Source organism: Neolamprologus brichardi, chromosome 18 (assembly GCF_056152115.1).
Source record: "Neolamprologus brichardi isolate AB-2024 chromosome 18, ASM5615211v1, whole genome shotgun sequence".
NCBI classification, from domain to species: domain Eukaryota; kingdom Metazoa; phylum Chordata; class Actinopteri; order Cichliformes; family Cichlidae; genus Neolamprologus; species Neolamprologus brichardi.
Window position 1 is genome coordinate 16084631 of NC_142121.1, and position 16614 is coordinate 16101244.

The window sequence follows — 16614 nt, forward strand, 5'->3', positions numbered from 1 at the left end:
AAGATCCAACTAATCCACAGACTCTTTCAGTTACCATAGGAACATGCCTATCACATGCTGTTACAACAATTTAACTTCACTGGGCTTGGGGAGGCATTCATGTACTCCACCCTGCAAAGGCTGGATTCAAATTTGGGGGGGGGGGGGGGGGGGGGGTCTAATCTACATTTGGGGAATAATTATTGCTCACTTACAAAGAAATGAACAGTCTCTAAATTGAATGGTTCATTCATTTTATATGGAGGCAACAAAAATCCAGAATAAAAACATTACATTAAATTCAGAAATTGATTTGGAGTAAGAACATTATATATATAGTATATACATTAGGTGAATGTGCAGTAGTAGCAGCAGTAGCAAGGTGGAAAGGTGGTGGATCAGCCCAAAACCACAAGGGAGGAGCTTGTTGATGATCTAAAGGAATTTGGAACCACAGTCACTAAAACACCATTGGGAATAGGTTGAAATCTTGCAGCCCCTGCAATGTCCCCCTGCTCAAAAAAAACACGTGAACAGCTCTATCTAAAGTTTGCCAGAGAAAGTCTGACAGAGAAGGGTTGAGAAAAATCTTTATTTACTGTTACAAGTTGTAGATTACTCATTTATGATCTGCACAACTCAGGTCAGCTGGTTTGTGGCTTTCCAAACATGTGCTGCCAACAGGGAAGCTGCATAGTGCACTCTGGTTGAAGACTGTTTGTCCCATTACTACTGTACTTTTAAAATTTAGATTTACTACTCAATATAGTGAGGGCCAATATATTGGTTGGGCTCTACATAGAAGGCATAAGTACCTAAAGACAGACCAGGAAATGCTGGGGAACTAGAACTATGACCAAAACACAGAAACTCATCAGAGAAACCACAAAGTAAAACAAGGATTCACGGATGCAATGGTATCACAATCAGATTATCAAGTTGGAATATCCACTCCAATCATGGCCTGTTCACGCTGATAACACATCATACATGGTGCAAATTAAATGAATCTTAAAATGTGAATCTTGATATTTCTCTTCATTATTAGGTAAAAAATTACATTAAAATAAATTCTAGGGGTGTTCTGTCACACGGAGAGTGTTGCTCTTTTACATGACATGGGTAACATCGGTCCTGGACTGTAGTTGTAACTTGTTTGTTATAAACACATCTTGCTAAAATCTACTGTGTGAATTCTTTTACTGGCTGAAATACCACTCTTGCTTTTATCAGATCTCATTGTGCCCTTTAGTCCTGACTGTGAAGCCGTTTCAACCAGATCATTTTAGCACAAATTCAATTTTTAAAGGTGACCTACTAATTAAATTCTCAAAATTTAATTTGCTTCATTTAAGCCTCAATCCAATAAACCATTTCCTGTGTAAATGTGTTTAACTGAGATAAAGAAGACAAAGTACAACATTTCAGTGGCGCTTTCACCTCATTTTGGGGTGTTAGGCTTCATGTTTGCATGTCACCTCCAGCAGGGGGGGCTGACCTCTCAGAGCTCATTGCTTCAGCTGCTTCAGGTTATCCAGCTGTCTGACAGAATCAGTCTCCATCTCAGTGTGCGTGTCAGGCCTGCCTTAATAAAGCCTTCATTATCAATAAAAGTCCTTTCTCTTAATTAATCAGTTTATCCAGCATCGGTTATGTCAGCAGTCCAACCCCTCGCTGATACAAGTGAAAACATTTTAAAATCCGAGCTGTACGAAACACTTCATCAGAGATGAAACTTTGATATCTTTCGGTGTGAGACGTGTGAGAGCGGCATAAAGTGTCAAAGCTCAAAATTGAATTTCATTAAAGGTCGTCTCGGGGGAGCAAAGATCAAACCGTGTGAGGAGGAGAAAAAGAAAATGTTTGGAATCAATTTCACGCCTCCGTGAAGAATAATTACTGTGGATTTTAAACATTATGATATTAAGATAAGCGCCTTTCAGCCTGTCACAGCGGAACGCATTTAGTCTACTGGTTTATCACGCCTGCCTGTTTTGTGTTAATTACTAAATTACTGATGAGTTTATCTGCCATGAAAACCCTTTTTTCCCCTCCTACTCCTGAGATAGATAGATATATAGATATATAGATAGATAGATAGATAGATAGATATGGCAGTAAATGCACATAAATTCCATTGAGATTTGTCTCTGAATTATTCACATCTAAAAATCTATATCCATGTGCAACACACGTACATGTATTATCCCTACAGGGTCCACAGCCAGCTTCAGTATTGGTGGTAAGATTTTGTTTTTTTGTTTTTTAAAAAAAGGAGCTTTAACTTACAGATTTTCTTATGCTCGCCATTTCCAAAGCAGACATTTTTATCCAGAGTCCATCCTTTATTTAGAGGCAGGATGACAAAACTAATGGAAACGATATTTATTAATAACTCAAAGGCACAAACATGCTGCATTTGGTCAGAACTAAAGTGAAAGGTGGATATGTTTGTTGTTTCTGGTTGAGGTTAGTGGGATTTTGAGTTGACTAAAACCTCCCCACCAATAAACTAACTGAGTCTAAAGTAGCAATTTGAAGACAGGATTTCATTTTCTTTGCTTTGTCCACGGGATTGCTTTTTTATATGAGTGAAGCAATAAAGTGAAAAGGTAGACTATAGCCATAAATTGACAAGGCCTCGACTGTAGCGGCCCGTAGGGAGCCCCGCGCTCGTGCTACAGATGATAATTATGTTTTTTTGGACCACTCTGTGCACTCTGCATTATCTTACTGTTTCAGAGGTGATGGGAAATGCTAATGGTTAGCAGTGTGGGAGAGTAAAAGTTGTGCGAGAAAGCAAGTGTGACAAGCAGAGTGGGTGAGTCATTTGAAAGGTCAGCACTGTATTAGCTCTCTGTGTGCTTTTGAATTAAGTAATCTGATGAACTTTCTGCATATCGATGTGTTTTTTTTTCTTTTTTTGCTGTGACTGAAGTAAAGCAGATGCTACACGATTGGTTTTAGTGCGAGTGCGAAAATTCAGCTTTTTGTTTTTGTTTTATGTTATTTTATTTCTCAATTTATTTTGGTAGGGAAATGAAAAGAATAAGCTGATTGTGTTTTTAATTTCTAATTCTGTGTGTCTCCTGTTAAATGAAAATGTATCACCTTATTCTCCCTTAAACATTTTTGTGTTTCAAGCCAGCGGTAGATGACAGAAAAAAGCACAAACATAAAGAGAAACCCCGCAGAGATTCTCAGCTGTACTGCGTCTTTTCTTAAAATGTATTTTCCTACATAAACATTCGTCCTAATATATCTAGCCTCTTTTATTGTCACACAGAAAAGAGCCCGCAGCTGCAGGGGAGTAATTGCACCAAGATATTTCAGTGCTATTTCTTCCCTGCCAAGGCTGTTTGAGACTGTTTCGTTTCTGAATTATAATACAGAGGTAATTTTTGTTTTCTCTGATGAATTAAAGTTTTATTACTCTTTATGCAGTTGTGCCTTTGGTCTACCATGTTTGCTGAGGGACCAGAGGGAGGGAACGGTAAGCTGTCGGCAGCTGCTGTACGACACGCTCAAAGACTTTTTCATAATTTCTGTCTGCATGTGAAGCTAAAACCTGTCAGTTACTCCTAAAGTTAGAATACTCAAGTTTTTCTACTATAAGCAATGAATGCTAACCTGCTCATTTCTGGTGAATTTTTATTGTGTAAACACAGATTTGGGCTTTAGTTAAGTCTTGTAATTACTTCCAGAACAAGCTGGCTATCTGGAACAGGCTCTGACCAGTAACATAACATGAAAACATTTTAGCCAGGTGACCACCTGCAGATTTCAGACTCCCGACAGTTAACTGTAGTTTACAGACAACCTTTGTGATGCTTATCTAATCTTGTTCAGCAATAATTAGATTAAAATGATTTCCTGACTGGCAGTATGGATAGATGGGCAGGTTTTACTAAAACAAACAAACAAACAAACAAACAAAATATCAGATAGCTCAGAGCATTTTGTAAAAAAAGAAAGTGAATGCACATGAAACATGATGATTTTCTTTTTTTACTATTTCCAGTTGCCTACATGATAGAGAGTGACTTTGCCTCCACACCTCCCAAACTCCCAGTAGCTCTTTGTGGATTTACACAACTGAATTCAACAAGATGCACAAAGTTTGACCAGCTATCACGGCTGATGTCCATCTCCTACACTGACACTACACTGTTTAAACTGTCTTTACATTAAACAGTATACAGTTGGTATAAAGGTGGAATTCAGTGAATGAATGCAAATTGCAAATTTGTCTCTGCTTCGCTTGATGTAACTGAAATCTGACCATGAGCACCACAGTCACTGTGTACCAGTCCAACACAGAGCTTTACACCACGTTAATGCAAGCTAAACTGTTCATCCGTAGTTTGTTTTGCAGGCTGTTTCACAATAATTTATCAAAGCACATCATATACAGATCCAATATGTGATTAAAATGATGACATTATTTGCATAAAATTTGCAGTTTATCGAGCGTCACTGAGCAGTAAATCTAACCTCTCTTCTTCCTCTCGAGTCCTGTTTGTCTTCCTACATTTTTCTTCACCTCAGAGTGAAGTTAACTCGCACTCTTTCCTCTCCCTGTGACATACAGCAGCAACGCGCTGCGTGACAAACTGCACACAAGCAGTTTGTGTGTTTGTGTCTGACCTGACTTGTATTATCATACAATGTGGACTGTTCCATAAATAAACACAGTCTGAAGCAATGATGGATTATGTAAAAACTTCCCTGACAATTCAGTCCAGTCATACTATCAGTCTTCTTGATAATGAACACAAAACAGCTTTCTTTAGTAGAATTTATTAATGAGTTATTAACGTGATAGAGCGGCTTTTTGTGAATACAAGATGAAGTACTTGAGCACTTTTCCCACCCATTAACAGGCCATTATGAAAAAACATTAATATGTTGTGGCCAGAGGTGGGAAATAACGAAATAATGTAAAGTACAAATAGTTACTGTACTTAAGTAGAATTTTCAGGTATCTGTACTGTACGTGAGTATTTAGTTTTCTTGTTACTTGTTACTTTTACTCCCTACATTTTTAAACAAATATCTGTACTTTCTACTTCTTACATTTTCAAGAGGCTTGTTACCTTAGGTTTAACAGTAATCATTTAGCATTCAGTTTCTGATGGCACAAAGTTCTGCCCATATACGTAAGCTGTGGTTGCGTCTAGCTAGCACTACAGAAGAGGAGGAAGCATGAAGGGAGTCATGTTTTGTTTAAGTAGTTACAAATGCAATGTTTCTATCAGCTCAACAAACATCAGCCTTTGTTTTCATGCGTTTAGCTTCAGAAGCTCGGTATAGAGCCACTGAAATCAGTTTATTTCAGTACAAGAGGACAATCCACTTGATGTGACTGAACAGTCTGTATACTGAACCTTGTGTTGTCATTTTTTACCGTGCTTGTTTTTCTATGGCCATGAATGAATCTGCAAGCTCAAAAAGTAACTTCATTTTCTCTCTTTCTTCAATCTGAAAGCGAAGCCATGAAACAAAATAAAAACTGAGCCTGTTCAGCATTGCCATAAAACAGACATCCGTTACGTCTCTCAACAACTGCTCTTTCCTTCCATAAACCCCATAAAAAGGGAGATATTGATGGTTGTCAGCTGATCTGATCAATGTTGGCTGGCCACTTCTTTAATTCATTAACCACATGGTGCATGGGCTTTCAGATGCAATCTATCCTTGAATAACAGTGAGCTGCCCTGACAGGCTTTGTCATCGATCTGCCGCAGCTCGGCGGCTCCGCCAGCGGAGATCAAACCCGCTGGTAAACCTGGGGACGCCGGCTGTTTGTCACCGTCGACTCACACCAACAGGAACAAGGACGGGAGCGGGAAGATGAGGGAGGCAGGAGGAGACGGAGTGGGAATAAGGGACAGCTGTGGTTTTTGCTGGATATTTGCACGAAGATACAGTAAGCACAGAGAGTGGAAACTAGAGACGGAGACAGACAAACACACATGGACAGATGGAGACTTAGAGAAAAGCTGACAGGGGGAGCGAAAGAAAAAAAGATGAGGGATGGAAGTTGACAGATGCACAGATAAACAAACTGTGGGAGTTGGGGGTAAAGGAGCTGGAGGCACCCTGGGGTGTTCAGTGATCAAAAACCAGTAAAGTACATTGTTGTTATTCAGTTGGCATTTCTTCATGTTTTGCAGGTGGCGATTTTTAGCTGACTTGCTACAAAGCTTCTTGGCCTTGGAGGCTGCGAGGGAGACCTGGGCAGAGTGGGAGTTTCACTGGTGCTTGAATCAGCACGGCGGAGGTTTGTGCTGACGGTGCCTCAGCGAGGCCTCGGCACCCTCTCTTCCAAAGAGCAGGGGGGATATCATTATGTCCAATCAAACCTGCAGTCCATGAATGGCAATGAAGAGAATAAGAATAAGAAAGAGACAGTGCAGGTGAATAAGCTAACTGAAATTATCTTCCCTGTACATTTATTACACCCTCAGCACAGCAGTGCCAAACCGTTGCACTGCCTGAGTCTGTGAGCCACACTTTCGATTCAGGACACGAAGAGCATCTGCAGTCTGTTCATCAAAAGTTTAAAATGAAAAGCTTCAGTATGAGCGCTGCTGTTTCAAAGCTAAGTTTTCAAATATCCACCCTGTCTGTATGTAACTTAGAGAATTGACTGCATTTTTTTTTTACTGTTTAGATGAGGATCACTGCAGATAAAATCTGCAAATATTGCATAAAGACATTCACCAAAGACGACAAACAGACTATTTGCAATGTATGCAGCGCTGCATTTGATGCACTGCTTGTCGAGAGAGCCACAGTCAACAGCTCAGAGCTTGTTTGTTGGCAGAGCTGGAACAATAGATGTCACACGGCTTGTAAATTCACAAAGTTGCTCTCATTTCGTGCCACTAAATTCATGTTAAAGTATGACAAAGAGCTTAGAACTGTTTCTCGTCTCGGGAGGACTGTCAGTGTTTTTTGGGGGGAAATATTCCCTCAGCAAACCAGCTGCTTAAGATTTAAACCAAAGTAAAGAAGACTATCATGGTTTGATGGGAATTTGGCATACAAGGATGTTGAACGCTTTATATTTTTTAATTTGGTGGATACAAACTTTTTTGTGTGTGTGTTCAAAGGCGACGAGGCTGTCAAAGCGCTTCTCTGCTTCAGGGTTTAAGGGTTTAAGTATAGTTTAAGATTTTAATAAGATAAGATGTCTGTGAAGATGTTTTTTATTATTTTTTTTTCCACCACAGCTAATTTGCTTTAATGTTACTATTCTTTAAATACTTACAGAGGCTACTGATTTATTTATTTTTTAAAAAAAAAAGATATTTAAAGTGAATTTGCTAAAACAGATGTACAATCTCTTACTTTAAATTCAGAAGAGAAATTCAGACTCAAAGCGTGATAGAGTTCAATGATATTGACCATATTATGAATGGAAAACCACACTCACTCACACACAGATACACACTCACACCCCACAAACATCCACACAATTTGACACACACTGTTAAGCATTTGCTTTGAAGCATCTGCAATCCAGAATATTCCTCTCAGCATGAATTTCCCATGGTTGCTACATCTTAAACTCTTGTGCTCTGGCTGTGGGTTGGAACGACACTTCACAGGTCAGGCTCGAAATCTCTTTGACCCAAATACTCTCAGGTTCCTGTCACACATTGAAACAATCATCTGGGCTTTAAGGGTTTAAACCAAAGCAACATCCTTGTTATAATCTCAGGCATAGATGATGCTCTATATGACGGAACATAAGCTTTTTTTTTTTTTTTTGCCTTCGGTGGTTCTTTTATATAACAAAATTAAAATAAAATAAAAAAAGATAAATGAAAAGAAATCGGTTTTTATAGAAGGAAAGGAGTCCCAGCTTTGTCAGGTTCACATAATATTTACTGAAGGTCAGTTTGCTGCAGCTGAGCGGAAGAGAAAGGAGAGGAGAGACAAGATGACACATCTTTTGTCTGTGAAAGCAACACACCACCGTCTTTGTGAAACAAGGATAACTGGCAGAACCATCTTGTTTTGCCTTCTGCAGCAATCTTGGAAGAACAGACTCCCAGCGAGTGTTTTTATTCTGTTTTGCTCGCAGCTGGATGGCTTACTCTATCCCCCCGAGGTACACACATATCACGTATCTCGCCTTTTGTTCTTTGCTGATGAAACATTCCTCTGTAACGCCAACATATTCCACAACAGTAAATGTGATCAAATGGAAGACTAGCCTTTTTTTTTTGTCCACGTGCCTGATCAAATAAAAGTTTTAGTTGATGATAAGTGTGGTTGTGTGTTTCAGGAATAGTTTTAGGAGCTGAGAAGACTGTCAGTGAAATATTAAATATGTATTATAGCCAAGAGCCAGTTAGCATAGCTCAGTATAGCACAAAAACCAAAGTGTAGAAATCTCAGTGTTTGGACAAGTAGCTGACAGACACGCTGCAACTCTGTGTTAAATAAATTTATTTTGGGGGTTGTTCTGTTGTTTTCATATAGCCACTGTTGTATAAGGTACACCATACAAATGTTTCACATTAAACTTGCTCGTCTTTGTATTAGATTGTCCTGGAAGGGTGCATCAGGGAAGTTAAAGCTGGTGCACTTCAGCTACAAAGCCTTTCGCATTGTGTGATCATGAGTTGTTCTGCGTTTGTTCTATACCATATTTTGTGTTACGTGTTAGATGAAGATGTGTCACCATGAGACTAGCTGGTTGCTGTGCTGTTGTGTTCATGTGGTGATCCAGTGGTCCTGAGTCATCACAGGGAGGTTTGAATAGGCTGTTGCTTCTCGTTAATATAAAGAGCCGTGCAGAGGCAAACCAGCTGATTGGTGTTCTCTCTTGATTTCAGTAACTTCAGTAGAACATACAAGAAAAAGGTCAACATGAGGTAAAAAAAATATAGATCACAGGTGGGGAGTAACAAAGTACAAATACTTAAATTGAATTTTCAGGTATCTCCACTTGAGTAATCTGTTCAGTTCAGTTCAATTTATATAATAATAATGGATTGCATTTATATAGCGCTTTTCGAGACCCTCAAAGTGTGTTACAATTCCACTATTCATTCACTCTCACATTCACACACTGGTGGAGGCAAGCTACAGTTGTTGCCGCAGCTGCCCTGGGGCAGACTGACAGAAGCGAGGCTGCCATATCGCAACATCGGCCCCTTTGACCAACAGTAGGTGGTAGGTGAAGTGCCTTGCCAAAGGACACAACGACCGAGACTATCCGAGCCGGGGCTCGAACCAGCAACCGTCCGATTATAAGATGATCTGCCAACTCTTGAGCCACGACCGCCCCAATTCACATCAGCAGTCACCTCACAGAGCATTATAATGCAAGGTAAAGAGCCAAAAAGACCCCAACAATGTGAGGGCCTTCCATGAACAAGCTCTTGGCAACAGTGGGGAGAAAAAACTCCCTTTTAACAGGCTCAGGGAGCGGCCTGACCATTTGGGTGTGAGAAGGAGGAAAAGAGGGCAAAGAGAGACAAGACAAAGGTGAACTACAGGAGAGCGAGTCTGAGTTTAATAATGACAAATAACAATAATAAATATAATAATAAAATGTAATAAAGAATTTTATTTTTAATTTTTTTTTTAATTTTATTGGATAAAAATAAGTTATAATAATAATAATGGATTGGATTTATATAGCGCTTTTCAAGGCACCCAAAGCGCTTTACAATGCCACTATTCATTCACTCTCGCATTCACACACTGGTGGAGGCAGCTACAGTTGTAGCCACAGCTGCCCTGGGGCAGACTGACAGAAGCGAGGATGCCATATCGCACCATCGGCCCCTCTGGCCAACACCAGTAGGCGGTAGGGTAAAGTGTCTTGCCCAAGGACACAACGACCAGGACAGAGAGCCCGGGGATCGAGCCAGCGACCTTCCAGTTACAGATGCGCTTCCCAACCCCCTGAGTCACGGTCGCCCCACTAAATGTGAATAAAAAAAAATGTTTAAAGCAAATTAACAACATTTCAGTGATGACTGTTCTCTTATTATACCTTATTTAAGTTAACATAAGGCACAGTGAGAAATTACATGTAAAATGTCATTATAATCACAGTATATTCTGCAAAAAAAGAGCCATAAGAATTGTACATATCAGAAACACTAAACACAGAAACTCTCTTTTCTTACAGTCAAAACTGTTAAAATTCTTTGACCTTGTTGAATTCAAAACAGCAAAAACAACGCATCAAGAGGGGAACAATCTGTTGCCAGTAGATATTCAGACATGTGATTGTGTGGGGGCTGCAATTTAAGGGGCGCGTCACGTTTAAAGACGCACAGCATTCAGATGACTAGGAGATTTTGTGTATAATGTGGAGGAAAAATGTGGAGCAGACTAAGTGTGGATCTAAAGCAGTGTCCAAACATGAAAAAGTTTAAAAATCAAAATAATTATATTATTGTCATCAGGTACAGAGATATAGAAGCGAGGTTAGGTGTAATAATATAGATTGTTGTGTAATATATATATACAAATATATATGTGTGCAGACTTGTGTTTTTTTCTTTACGTGTAAATGTGTGTATGCGATTACACAAATCAATATTGAGCTGATAGTTATCAAACAGATTAAATAAGTTCACTCTTCATATCCTACTCCTTTTCAAACATGTAAAGTGAGCAGCATAGTGATGTGGGAGACAACATTGTGTCCTTTTTCCTTAGTTTACCATTTTTGTGGCTTATTTTTATTGTTATTTTCCATATTATTTATTGTGTGAAATCAATCAATCAATTAACATCCACTCGCCATTCGGTGAAGGGATATACATTTTCCCATAGCAACCTTTGGTTTCCAGGGGCATCTACACCTGCATGACTGTGGCTATAGCATTAAATTCATAGACAGCCAGGAACCTCCTGCAACTGCTTGCCAACCAGTTGGGAAATACTAATTTAAACTTAGTGACCAGCAGTTGCTGATTGGTCTCTCGTTCTGTGTGACCGAGGCTTAAAGGACTCGATGCTCATGGAAAGCTTTAGAGACGCTGATGGCTAATTTTGTCACCAATGGACAGAGCAATGCTGTCTGCTTCCTCCAAGCTGTCATATAATATGTAACACACCGGAGGTAGTAACAGATGCAGTATCGAAGTGTGATGGTTAGCATAGTTGCCTTATAGCAAGGTCATGGGTTTGAATCAATGTGCTGTTTGCAGCTTCTCTGCTTGTCTGTGTGGATTCCCTCCCACTGTGAGTGTAAATGGTTGTCTATCTCTCTTTGTTAGCCACGTCTCAGACTGAGAACCTGTCCAGGGTGTTTTTGGCAGCTTGGATAAGCTCCAGCCCCCCCGTGACCCTGAATTAGACAAGTGGGAGAAAATGGATGGAAAGGATGGATTGTAGGATCAAACTTCTCATCTTATAGTGAGAGATAAAGTTTACCGTCTCCCGGTTAGTTGTTGATGCTATATACATAAGACATGGTGGATGAAATTAAATATTTGGCTGATGGTAAGGAATGTTTGATTTATGATGCTAATTTACATATTCATTGCTTTCCCCTTTACTTGTAACATGGCAGTGATAGTTAATTGCTCTCTATTTATAGTAAGTCAGATTAGTTAGACATTTAACAGTAACTCTAATAAAAAGACAGAAAATAGACACGGACTTATGTAATAACAATAAAGTGTTATCTTCAATTAGTTTGAATAATAAAATACAACAGATCATTGCAGCGTCCATGTTGGCTCCACATTCTGAATTGGTACCATGAGAGGATCAGATGGATGTCATATTACTTCCTGTAGTTTCTCCTACCATTCCTTTTAAGACCCTTTTAAATTATGGGAACAGAGAATTACATGAAACCACTCCTACTCTCAATCGCTCGCCCTTACACAATGTTTCCTAATGTACTCCCTGAGCTGCTGCTGGTACACTTTCTTTCCTCTTGCACTCATTTTTATCTCTATTTGCTTATTATTTACTGAAATCAATGCACTGTGGAGGCTTGGGGTAGAGAGTGATGTGAAATACACTGGAAAATTGCAGAGCTGATCATTATCTGTAGCAGGGCTTTGTATCTGGCAGTTTATGTGCTTTTAATTTGGTCTGTCTCTGAAGCATGGAGCTGACCGGTCTGCAGCTCGTAGGCGGACGTAATGAAACTGATGCTTGGCAGATGTCAAGGTTAAAACAAGTGCGAAGGAATTCGTTTTTGGTCTAACAGGCTCTTGAAAGCGTGCCCTAGCAGTAGCCCCTGGAAGTGTTTGTTATTTGGTGTCTGTTTCTTTCCGTGCACACACACGAGAAACCTTTTGACTTTCTATGTATGCATTTGGAATCAAAGCTTTCAATTTTTGCTTGGGTATTAAGGTTGGATAAGAACAGAAAATCCTCGGTCTCCAAGGCACGGTGACAAAGTATGCAGAATCATGAACTGAGATGATTCTTGCTGCACTCTTGAGCTTAGATTGAAGGCAGCTGCCAGCCACAAAGAAGATCATTTTTAAGATGGTGCCTTTTTGAAACTTATAAAAGACCAGCACTCATCTTTCCGTGGGACACACGCGGGAGACAAGCACCTACAGGGAATGAAGAAAAAGGTAGATTTCTCGACTGAAACTGACAGCGCTGTGCATATAGCGTGTGGATTTATTCCAGAAAAGTTGTACTTTCCCTGCTGCATTATTTAAACTTTCCACATTTAAAACATACTTCGAAGCAAAACTGATATTTGTCAATTTTTTTAAAAAAAAGACTGGGACTCATTAAAAAGGGACTCAGTAATGTTGTTTAATCACACGGAAGCCATCTGATGTTTCTGGCATAAACTCTCTTCGGGAGGATTCTGTGAGTGACGTTTTGAGATTTATGGCAGTCGTGCAGACAGAGAGGAGGCCTCAGCTAGTTTTTCATCTTTGACAGTAACAACTTCTCAGCAGAACAGACCTCCCATTAGTGCAGGGACTACTATTACCTCTCAGCTATTCTCACATGCACAAACTGGTCTTCTGAGCTCATTTGGAGAGGAGAGTCAGCTCTGCAGCCTTGTGTTTCTGTTTCCCCCTTAGGTCTTAATCTAGGTTGCGATTGTTGATTTGCTTCTTGACACTGACGAGAAAGCCCTCTAGAAATTAACATGGCGGTGTCTTTGTGAGTGTTAGTGCAAAATCCACCTTATATTTACTGAACATATGAAATTGTTTTACTTTTTAGTATTTGATATTCAGCTGCAGAATCAACAAGAGGGAGACGAGAAGCCATTAAAATCCGTGCATGCAATAAATATGCCCACATTTGACTCTCATTTCTTATCCTCAGCTAACCCTGCTCTGCTACCAGTTGTAGCTGATGATTAATTAATAATATGTTCTCACTAATGCCCTCCAATCATGCCCTGTATCATATGCCCTGCAGGGAGGAAGATTCAGTCTCACTCTGTCCAACCTCTCTTACTGTGCTGCAGCACCAGGTCACTGTCAGGTCATTCCAGCAGAACCTGTTCAATAATTCAAGCCTTGGACTGGAGAACTGAGACCCACATGTCACACACAATGAGGGAGCATATGACACTAACCTCCAGCCGAGCGCACAAATTATCATCGGTTGCTGACGGGTAATGAACCTAAATGACCTGACATGAGTAGGGAGAGAAAAATTACGTCTGGGACTGGAGAGCCTGCTCAGAAGGTTTACACTGGTACCTCTATGTAAGTTTGATGCTTTGCTTATTTGCTTTTATACTGTTAGAAAAGAAGGTTCACATACAAACATGGGCACTGCTTTTATGTTTTATGCATGTGAATCTGCCACAACAGCGATGTTCCTAACCATAACTCAGAAAGCAGTTTAGTTGTAAGGTTGGAGAGGCCGTTAGCTGGTGTTGTGTTTTTCCTATTGCAGATTCCAGCAGGAAAAGAAGAATATAATGGATAAAAACAATATATTCATATATGTATTAGTCAGCTGCAGGGGTAAATATTCAGGCCAGGAAAATATAAAATGACGGAGCTTAAAATGTGTAGTTTAAGAAAAAGAAAGTAGCGGCCTCTGAGCCTCAAGAACAAAGAACTGCAGTTCCTGGACTGGCCACTTGAGGCTGCGTACAAGTAAGATAAAGCCCACTATATTCTCAATTTAAAGCAGAAATAAATGCAATTACATACGGCAACAAAAACGAGTCTCTATAGCTTTATAATCCATTTAGCACAACTGCAAATAGGAGGTAAAGTTGTACATAAAATTTTATATAATTTACCATTTTAAATTACATTCAGGCTTAAAGTTATGAATAAGGGGCATGATCACATCCAGTGATAGGTGGGTGTTTTTGTCTTGTTAGAATTCAGCTGTACGGTGGTCCCTCGTTTACCGCGGGAGTTATGTTCTAAAAATAAGCATAGCATAGCAATAAGCACAAGCAATAACAGTAAGCTTTATTTTATTTTATTTTTTACAATTATTATAGATGTTTTAAGGCTGTAGAACCCCTCACTGCACACTTTATACACTTTTCTCACACAGGCATGAACATTTTCACACTTTTCTCTCTTGTTTAAACACTCTCAAAGTTCAAGCCTTCCTAGAAAAATAAGTTCAGTATTATAGAATGAAACCAAAGGAACCCACTGTAAATGACCTCATTAATATTTTGTAAAGTGTTTTGTAAAAGTTATGAGTGACAATTATATTGTTGGAACGGATGCTTTTATTTTGAAAGTCACGGAGCGACAAGGTGCCGTAAATTAAGTGGCGTAAACCATATAGCAGAAGCGCGAGTTTTAATGCACAGAGAGAAGGTGTGCTCTATGGTTAATGGACGGGAATGGGAAAAAGAACGGCTATTAAGGTGCAACACTGAGTTGAAAGCAGTTTCTTAGCACCTGGTTGATGAGGGAACAAGGTTTGTAACAAAGTTTGTCCTGTAGATATGTATTTTGTTGTTTTACGGAGCATATAGCTGCTGACCGCTACTAAGCATAAAGCCTAAGTTTTCACCCACTAGAGGGTGCTAACGTACCTCGTCATGTTTAGGCAGCGATGCAATGATTTCCCTGTTATATGTAATAATTTACAAGTTTTGGTGTTATTTGTTATGTAAGGTAAAGAGAATTAATTTGTGATTAATGAATAAGTCAAAAGGTTAAAGGTAACACACTGTTTGATTTACTAATAGTCTTTTATTCTGTATGTTGTAGCTCTTACGGTGTGTTCACATACACGGCTGTTTAATAAAAGGATTGTGAACCATCAGTTTGAGAGACCATCTTTTCAACCGGGGATGCTACAGTAAGAGCTTGACCCCAGCTGAGAAGAGCTTCATCCCACGCTCAGCATCGAGGTCCCAGTTCCACAGCTCCACACAAGGTCTTCTGGGATCTGATGGTCAACTAAATTGCCCCGTCCTCAGCATGGAAGCATCTGAAGAAGAGACAGAGTTTGTGGAGGATCCCAAGGCCAATGAGGAAGAGGAGCCTCCGCACTCTGTTCGTCGAAGGAGGCCTACTGAAAAAATGCAAGCATATCAGGAGGAGGAGGCCCACAAGAAAGAAAAACGGCTTCTCAAAGTTTATGATGAATGGAAAAAACAAGTACGTAAAACACGAGAGCAATTAAAAGGAGACTTAACAGACAATCAAATTGCTTCACTCATGGACATCTTAGAGAATGAAAAAGAGACTGTCATAAAGTTGTATATGGAAATTAGAGAAAACATTACTCCTTCGAGTGGCACAAGGCGACTCATAGACGCATGTGAAGCAGTCACCAGAGACATTATCAAGATTGCTCATGAAAGACTCTCAGGCATAGATGACTATGATAGGGACAAGGTAAAGATACGTCTCCGTGAGCTTCTTGAGCCAGACTATGCTCAGTCCATTTACAGTTCCTCAGTCACGCACTCAAGTAAAAACTCTTCTGCCAGTAAGTCATACTCTGCAATGTCAGTAGTAGCTGTTAAGAGAGCAGAGGCTGCAGCAGAGTTAGCAGCCAAAGAAGCAGAGTATGAGGTGTTATTAGAGGAGGAAAAACAAAAGGAAAAGATTCAGCTTTTAGAAGAAAGGCAAAGAAAGGAGCTCGAATCTCAAAGGCGTGAGCTAGAGAAACTGAAGGCTGAAAAGGAGTTAAAGGCTGCACGAGCTAGACTAAGGACCTATGACACTGAGATAAAGAGTGAAATCAGTGCCTCTGATGTTGACTATAGAAACACTGCTCAGAAAGCCCCCACAGTTTCTAATCTCAGTAAAGTCCCTGACAACAATGTAGTGTCTACCTCACTTCCACAAACAGATGTCCTCTACTTAGCACAAGCAGTACAGGATAGTGTTGCATTGAACAGACTGCCAGTGCCAGAGCCCTCCACGTTCACAGGTGACCCAATACAATTCATTGAGTGGAAAGCTTCCTTTACTGCTCTCATTGATAAAAGGAACATCTCACCTGCTGACAAACTGCACTACTTAAAGAAATACATAGGAGGCCCAGCTCGACAAACGCTTGATGGCATCTTCTATAGAAACGACAGTGAAGCATACAGAGATGCATGGGAGCGTCTCAACCACAGGTATGGACATCCATTTGTGGTACAGAGAGCTTTCAGAGAAAGACTGGCAAAATGGCCAAAGATCCAAACAAATGACTGCACAGGATTCAGGG

The 16614-nt window shown here is 39.9% G+C and overlaps 1 long non-coding RNA gene across 1 annotated transcript; it reads left to right on the forward strand.

Moving 5' to 3' along the window:
• The first annotated feature begins 14718 nt into the window (after positions 1-14718).
• Positions 14719-15210, forward strand: LOC148097705 (uncharacterized). The gene is made up of 2 exons (XR_015716795.1): positions 14719-14860; positions 15156-15210. It is a non-coding gene; the product is annotated as an uncharacterized LOC148097705 (long non-coding RNA).
• The last annotated feature ends 1404 nt before the right edge of the window (positions 15211-16614 follow it).